This window comes from Mytilus californianus, unplaced genomic scaffold (assembly GCF_021869535.1).
Source record: "Mytilus californianus isolate M0D057914Y unplaced genomic scaffold, xbMytCali1.0.p SCAF_14, whole genome shotgun sequence".
Lineage (NCBI taxonomy): Eukaryota > Metazoa > Mollusca > Bivalvia > Mytilida > Mytilidae > Mytilus > Mytilus californianus.
In genome coordinates, this window is record NW_026262626.1 from 4,704,154 (window position 1) to 4,712,022 (window position 7,869).

The 7,869-nt window shown below is 30.4% G+C and overlaps 1 long non-coding RNA gene across 1 annotated transcript; it reads right to left on the reverse strand.

The window, feature by feature from the left end:
• Window positions 1-2,753: 2,753 nt before the first annotated feature.
• Window positions 2,754-6,075, reverse strand: LOC127724064 (uncharacterized). The gene is made up of 3 exons (XR_007992314.1): window positions 6,012-6,075; window positions 4,370-4,433; window positions 2,754-2,853 (listed from the first exon to the last, which is right to left on the reverse strand). It is a non-coding gene; the product is annotated as an uncharacterized LOC127724064 (long non-coding RNA).
• Between the last annotated feature and the right edge of the window lie 1,794 nt (window positions 6,076-7,869).

Below are 7,869 nucleotides of genomic sequence, written 5' to 3' on the forward strand. Positions count from 1 at the left end.
TGTCTTGCTTTTTTGTAATTTCGATAATGCAAATGTTGAAATTAAAATAGCAACACTATAACATGTAAGTTTTGCAAATATTCAAAGTCAATGAACCATGATTGAAGGTACATGACTAAACAATCTCCATGGGAATGAGATGTGCCAATGCTAATACAACTGCATACCAAATACCATTGATTTATCATAAGTAGTTCCCTTTAAACAAACATAACCACAAACTAATACATGTCAACTAAGCAAAATTTCAAAGTCAATAAACCCTAACTGAGGGTCAGGGTAAAATAATCTCCATGGAAATGAGATGTGCCAATGCTAATACAACTGCATACCAAATATCATTAACTTACCACTAGTGGTTCCTCATATACTAACCTAATCACAAACTTATACATGAAAAACTAAGCAAAGTTTCAAAGTCAATAGACCATAACTGAGGGGGTGGGGCCAAATAATCTCCATGGTAATGAGATGTGCCAATACTTATACAACTGCATACCAAATATCTTTGACCTACCACTAGTGGTTCACCATAAACTAGACCTAATCACAAACTAATACATTGTTGACGGAAACAGCATACCTATGTCTTGCTTTTTGACTCCGTCAAGCGAGACAATTACAAAATCGCAATAATAATTGCACGCAATAATTTCTGAATTTACAGTACCTTTAACTTGTTTGCCATCGGCTATTGATAACAGTGATTTTACGCTCACTCAGTCTGTCAGAGGCCTTCCAATAGGGATTTAAATAGAATAAAAGAGCAAAGTACATGTAGGCACAAGAGAAGAAAATAAGAAAATAATTATTCAACATTTAAATCAACACACAAGGTTTAGTCCTCTGCTAGTAATTCGTACTATTTGATGTAGGCATTTAGAACCTTTGGCGACCCCAGTTTAAATGTCTATAACAGTACATTGTGACAAGTGGGCATTACAAACTTTCACCTTATCTGACCCAGTCAATAGACAACATAAGAGCGCCAAGAAATCGTCTTGTCCACGCTTTTATGAAAATGATTCTATATCAATTCAATATTCAAACAGTTACAGACTTTGCATAAAAATTTGTTCGCCCAAATAAGTTTACATATTCATTGATAATAATTTGCATACAATTGGTTTCTATCCAACACAGCTCACTCGATACCAGACAGAAAACAAATGTAAGACTAGATACTCTAAAAATCAAACACTGATAGAAAAGAACCCTGAAAAAATAATGTTAAATTCCTATATAAATATTATTACCATAAAATTTGTGGAATATATAAACTTACCACATATTTTTCATGGTAAAGCCTCAGACTTGGTGAAGATTAAATTGACCATCTCCCTTAGAGCTGCTCTCCCGGCTGACAAGGTGGCTCTCCTCATCATCTTAACATCTTTTTTTTTAAATATAGTTATATACATTAAATATATCAGATGCATTTCCAATAAATCCCCTTTCTTGAAAATTTCAGCAAATCAATTGTTAATGACCCAAGATTTCTCCCACCCTGCATACTTATTATCTAGAGCTCTGCTTACATCTATTTTTTTTTATTACAGAGCTCTAAATAATAGTCAATATTAGCTAGTATACATCTGATATTAAAAAAAAATGTACAAACATGAATATCCAAGTAGATGAAAATCCTAACATTGAGGGAATTTCAAGTATGTGGAGTTAAACAGGGGTATAATAAATTGCCTCCCTTTGACCCAAATTTCACCCTGTTCGGACTCCACATCCTTGTTATATTAAACAAAATAAATAAAAAAGTACAATTAAAATTAAAAAATAGATTGATAACAAAAATCTAACACATTTCAATAAAATATTTCGTACTGATCAACTTATGGTGGCAGAGTGGTCCTATAAGTAGTTCAACTACTGTATCACTAGCCTGTCAACACTGAGAACCCTCACATGAAATGTGAAACTTCATTCTTAATTTGACTAGGGTTTGCCCGTTTCCCTGATGAAGATGATGTTTTCACCAGGCACTCTGGCTGTCTCCACAAATAAAAATTTACAGCCAAAATTATAGTAAATCATGTTAAAGTGGTGTTTAACACCAAAAATCAACCAATCCAATTTCAACAAGATGTTCTTCAACCATGCCTTTTGTAAAATTATTCTTTAAAAAATATCACCTTGGTTACAAACCAAAATCAGCTAAAAATGACAAAAAAAGTGCAAAAAATATATTTCTAACTTCGTAAATTCCTCTGCATTAGAGCACCCTTGTCATATATCTTAAAGATATTAAAATTAACATGAAAGAAAAGGTTGTAAGGGGATATATTTACTGCAGACCATTATTCATCTTTTTAGTTTACACTAGAGAGGCATTTGCTATGGTAAGGTATTTTGAAACGTTGCTAAAAAAACCAAAAATAAGTAAAATTTTTGCTAAGAAATTTAGTGGGAATATTCACATCGGCAGATTTAATTGCATTAACTACATGTATAAAGTAACTTGTAAAATTTGAAAGTATCTCAAATCCTAAAATAATAAAAAGATGGCAAAAATGTATACATTACAATTTGCAAAAAAAAATACATTTCAATAATTGAACATTTTTTTTTCTTTTTTTCTTTCTTTTTTTGTTGTTTTTAGATTCTCCATTCTTAAACTGCTGGAAGTGTTTTGGCTAGACATGAGTATAAACGGAAAATAGAAAGAATTTTTGTAATGTCAAATACAAGTTAACCTACAACTTCCAATCTTGTTGAAAATGGAGAATCTTTACATAAAAAAATTATAAACATTTTCTCAAGCATACACAAAAATAGTCTGAATTACATTCTTTACTGTTGCAGTTATATCACACAACCATTTTATGCAGCCACAGTTATCTGAAAAAGAAATATACATTAGTCATGAACATTGAAATAATATTTAATGCAAAACAATTATAATTAACTGAGCATTACAATTATACTGTATAGAACATTTCTTTTTCTTTGTTATAAAGTGATTTGTTGACATAAATTTTAAAGTACCAGTATTTCTTAGCAATAAAAGGATGGAAAACAAGTCATTGGCTGGGTTTTTGACAAATATCTTTTTAACATTGTTTTATAGTAGTGTTGTCAACGGTTAACCGGTTAACCATCGGAAGGACCGAATACCGAATACCAAAAACGCTAACCGGTTAACCGGGCTTATTTCAATTTTAATAGATTTGATATAAATCAGTATTGAAATCATTAAATAATTTTGTTCTATTTAACAAATTATCGTCGTCGTAATTAATTGACAGATCAATTGTCCAGTATACTGATTGATATTATAATCCTAAAAACATCATATTAATTAGATTTAGACAAGTTGTCTATCAGCTTGGGGCAAGATCTTAATGAAACATAATTAGCATAAGTGTTTTTTAAAAATTAACTTTTAATCAGTAATCCGATTAAGTTTTACGATTTACTCCATTATTTTATTTTTGATTTAATATTGCGTAGACCTACATCTGAATGTGTCATACTTTAAACGAAATGCCAACTCAAAAATTGTGAAATGCAAATCAACGTGAATGTAATTAATGTATACTTGATGCTACGAGTAACAGGCTTAATTATTTCAAATTTAAAAACCCCACATTATTTTCTTAATCAAGAAAAAATGAAAGAATTATCGGTTTCATACATTTTCAATTCGACGAGATCAAATAGGTTTTTTTATTTTTCAATATGAAGTTAGTACAAACGCCAAAGTTGATACGGTGTATTGGATTATCTAAAGTCAAACTTCGCCAACAATCCTCACAGACAAGCCTTATAATGCCAACTTCAATTTTATCGTATTATAAAAACGTACATTTGTAGGGTAAATATATATATAGATAAGACCTTCAAGCATCAACTTAGCGGTTAACCGGTTAATCGGTCGAACAATTACCTGAGTAACCGGTTAGTCAAAACTGTACGATTTGACAACACTATTTTATAGTATATCAGGCTATTAACATACTTGATTGAATTTTTGAACATTTAGTCATGTTGAACCTTTATAGCTAACTATACAAAATAGGTTTAGCTCATTGTTGAAGGCATAGGGTGACATTTAGTTGCATCCACATCATTTGGTCTCTGGTTGATAGCTGTCTCATTGGCATACATACCATACTTACATATTTTCATATATGGGGACAACTATAGATAACAAAAAAACTGAAATCCCAAGATTTCGCATAATACATTATACTTTTTGACTTCTCTTATAATTCATATCTCCTTCTAAATTGTTTATTCAACTATAAGTAAAGAAGACATTAATATGTAAGATTTACATCTGTGCCTAACAAAAATCTTGGGCTTTAAAATGCTCTTGGATGAAAAGTTCATAAATCTGTGTATTGATTCTTACCATAAAAGTCAGCTCCAATGCCCACTCCCAGCTTCAATCCTTACAGACAAGCTGTGATGCTAACCTGAAATATAAAATGATAATTCATTAAAAACTGTTCAAAAGGTTCTTTGTTGGTATTATGTATGTATATTGAATAGATTGAATGATTTGTTGTTGGTTGCTTAAGGTCCAGTGGCAAATCATTAAATAGATATAGTCTTAAAATGTGTTATATATGTAGGACTCAAATCTATGGTGGGTTCCAGATCAATGGCAAATTCCTGCTAATTCCTAATCTATGGTAGATATGATGTCACAAACACCAAACAAATCACAAATCTATGGCAGTTTTTTGTTTTCTCCAAATCTTTGGCAGATTTGGATATTACGTAATTTTCCGTCACAATTAAATAATGTTGTGAAACGTCGAAGCTGCCGCTGACGACGTCGGTTTTGTTATATAGAAGGAAAAGAAAGAGATAGAAAATCAAGTTTGCAAGGATTCTAATCAATAAATAAATTATAATTCAGAATTATGTTTGTTTCTCCCCTTGTTTTCTTCTTGTGTTGCTGGTGTTGCCCTTACCCTTAATTGTACGAGCTTTTACTGTGCATTTTGGTTTGCTTTTTGCTGTTTTTATGTTATTTTTTGTATCCCTATGATCTCTTTAATGATCTGTTAGAAGTAACACAACGTTAAGTATTTTGTCAGCTATATAACAGTGACTACCTGTACTATTGTAGCAAATAATCTTTCTTGAGATTTGGAAAAAAATAAATATGTCATAGATTTCTAATAGGTATTAATATTAATTTCCGCTATAAATATGTTGAATAACTGTACTGTTGGAGAAATAAAGTTTTTTTTTTTTAGAAAGCCACGGGTTTGAGGTGAGGCGAGTCAGTGTTCATTACGGGACTTAAATCGTCATCAGTCAAAAAAGATTTACATTATTTAACGCTCAAATAGATATTAGTTAAAAATTCAAACTGCTTTTTGTGTTGTTAAGGGACTTGGTTAAATGAAGGGTCAAACAGGAACCATGCACAGAGTAGGAAATGCTTATTCTTTTGGGGCACATGATTTCAACCCTAAAGTCTGTGTTCATTTTACCAACGGTTATAGATATGCTTCCTAGTAATAATCCTAATTCGTTTTTCTTATACTGGTTTTTACTTAAAAGCAGCTCTTTCGCTACCTTTGGACATTTCGACCTTGAAATCTTTGGTCAGATATGTACTGACTGGTCCGACCTTTGCAGAAAACCTGTCATAGATTTGAAAACTAGAAATCCGCCATAGATTAGGAAACTAAAAAGTTGCCATAGATTAGGATTCTAAAAAATCTGCCATAGATTGGTAAATATGACGTCATGTCATATTTACCATAGATTAGGAATCTGCCATAGATCTGGAACCCACCATAGATTTGAGTCCTACATATGTGTCAAGAACATATGGATGAGACAGCAATCCAACAAGCCAACACATTTTTATGTAAACAATTCAGATCCTAAACTTTACTCTTATTTGGTTACTGATATAATAATAAGAGTAGATTCCTGTAAAAAATCTTTTAAGTGTTCAAATCTTGTTTTTCCATAAAATATTTATAATACATTTGAGTTTTCCAAAACAGGACTAACATACTGGTACATACCTTTGTATTAGCTGTATTATACCACCAAGTCTTATTCCCAAACCATGAAAACATGTCTCAGAAAGAACCTGAAATGAAATTATAATAAACACATTATACATTTTGTAAATCAGTTTATCTGTTACCGATAACCTAAAATTTACTAAATATTGTTCTGATTTCTTATTGCAGGTAGACAATTGTATAAAATCATTTTTTTTTTAATCAATAGTAGAAAAGTAAAAAGACGTCAGATTTAATTTTAACTGCACAAAAAATATTTTACAAAGTTATCTCCCATTGAATGCAAAATCGTGTTTTAAATTGTACTGGTCTTTTCTTGAAGTTTAATGACTATTTTTAGGATTTACTATTGATATTTTAATAGAAAATCTTGTATCTTTAAATACTAAACTGGTAAATTAATTCATCAATGGTGTTTTAAATGCAATATTCCAGAAGGGTCTGTTATCTTAAAAGATCTGGCTAAAATAAACTTGCCTTTTCTATTTTCATGGTAAAGAGTCAGACTTGGTTGAAGATTTAATTGATCATCTTCCTAAGAGCTGCTATCCTGGCTGACAAGGTGGTTCTTCTCAATATCTTATTGTCAATCTATGTTGTGTCCATTTGTTTTTAGAAAATAAAGTAACATACATAAAAAATATCAGATGCACTTTCAATTAATAAACTTTATGAAAAATTTCTCGTAATTATTTTAAGTGACACATAATTTTTCCCACCCTAAATTTCTATTAACTAGAAAACATCTGATATGTAAAAAAGTGCATAAATGTGAGTATCCAAGAAAATAAAAATCTAACATTGAGGGAATTTAAAGTATTTGAAGTTAACACAGTATAATAAATTACCCCCCCTTGACCTAAATTTCACCCTGTTAGAACTCCACATCTTTGTTATATATAACAAAAAAACATAAATAGTATACCGGTAATCAAACTAAAAAAATAATTAAATTACAAAAATTCAACACATTTCAATAACATATTTAGTGCGGATGGAGTAATGGTGGCTGAATGGTCAAAGTAGTTCAACTAGCATGTCAACACTCTGAACCCTCACATTGTAGGTGTGTTTAATGTCAATCTTAATTGACTTAGAGTTGCCAGTTTCTCTGTTGAAGGGGATCTTTTCACCAGGCTGTCTCCACAAATAAAAACTGGCAGTCAAGATATAGCAAATCATGCTGAAAGTGGTGTTAAATACCAAAAATCAATCAATCTACTTTCATCAAGATATTCTTCAACTATACTTCTTGTAAAATATTCTTAAAATAATATACCTTTGTTATAAACTCAGCTAAAAATGACACAAAGGTGAAAAAATATATTACAATTTGCAAAAATAAAAAACATTTCAATAATTGAACATTTTTTTCTTTTTCTTTTTTTTTAGATTCTCCATTCTTAAACTACTGGAAGTGTTTTGCCTAGACATGAGTATGAACAGAAAATAGAAAGTAATTTTTGAAATTTCAAAGACCTATTAACCTGCAACTTCCAATCTTGTTGAAAATGGAGAACCTGTACATAATTTTTTTTTCTTTTTGTAAAAATTATAAACATTTTCTCAAACATACACAAAAATAGTCTGAATTACATTCTTTACTGTTACAGTAAAATCACATAGCCCATTTATGCAGCCACAGTTACCTGAAAAAGAAATATACAGAATTAAACGTAATTTTCAAAATCTGAAAATTGAAACAATATTAAATGCAAAATAAAAAATAACTGGTCATTATAATCATGATTCATAAAACCTTTCTCTTACTTTGTTTAAAAGTGATTTGCTGATATATTTTTTGAACTACCAGTCTTTATTAGCAGAAAAGGATGAAAACGAAGTCAATGGTAGA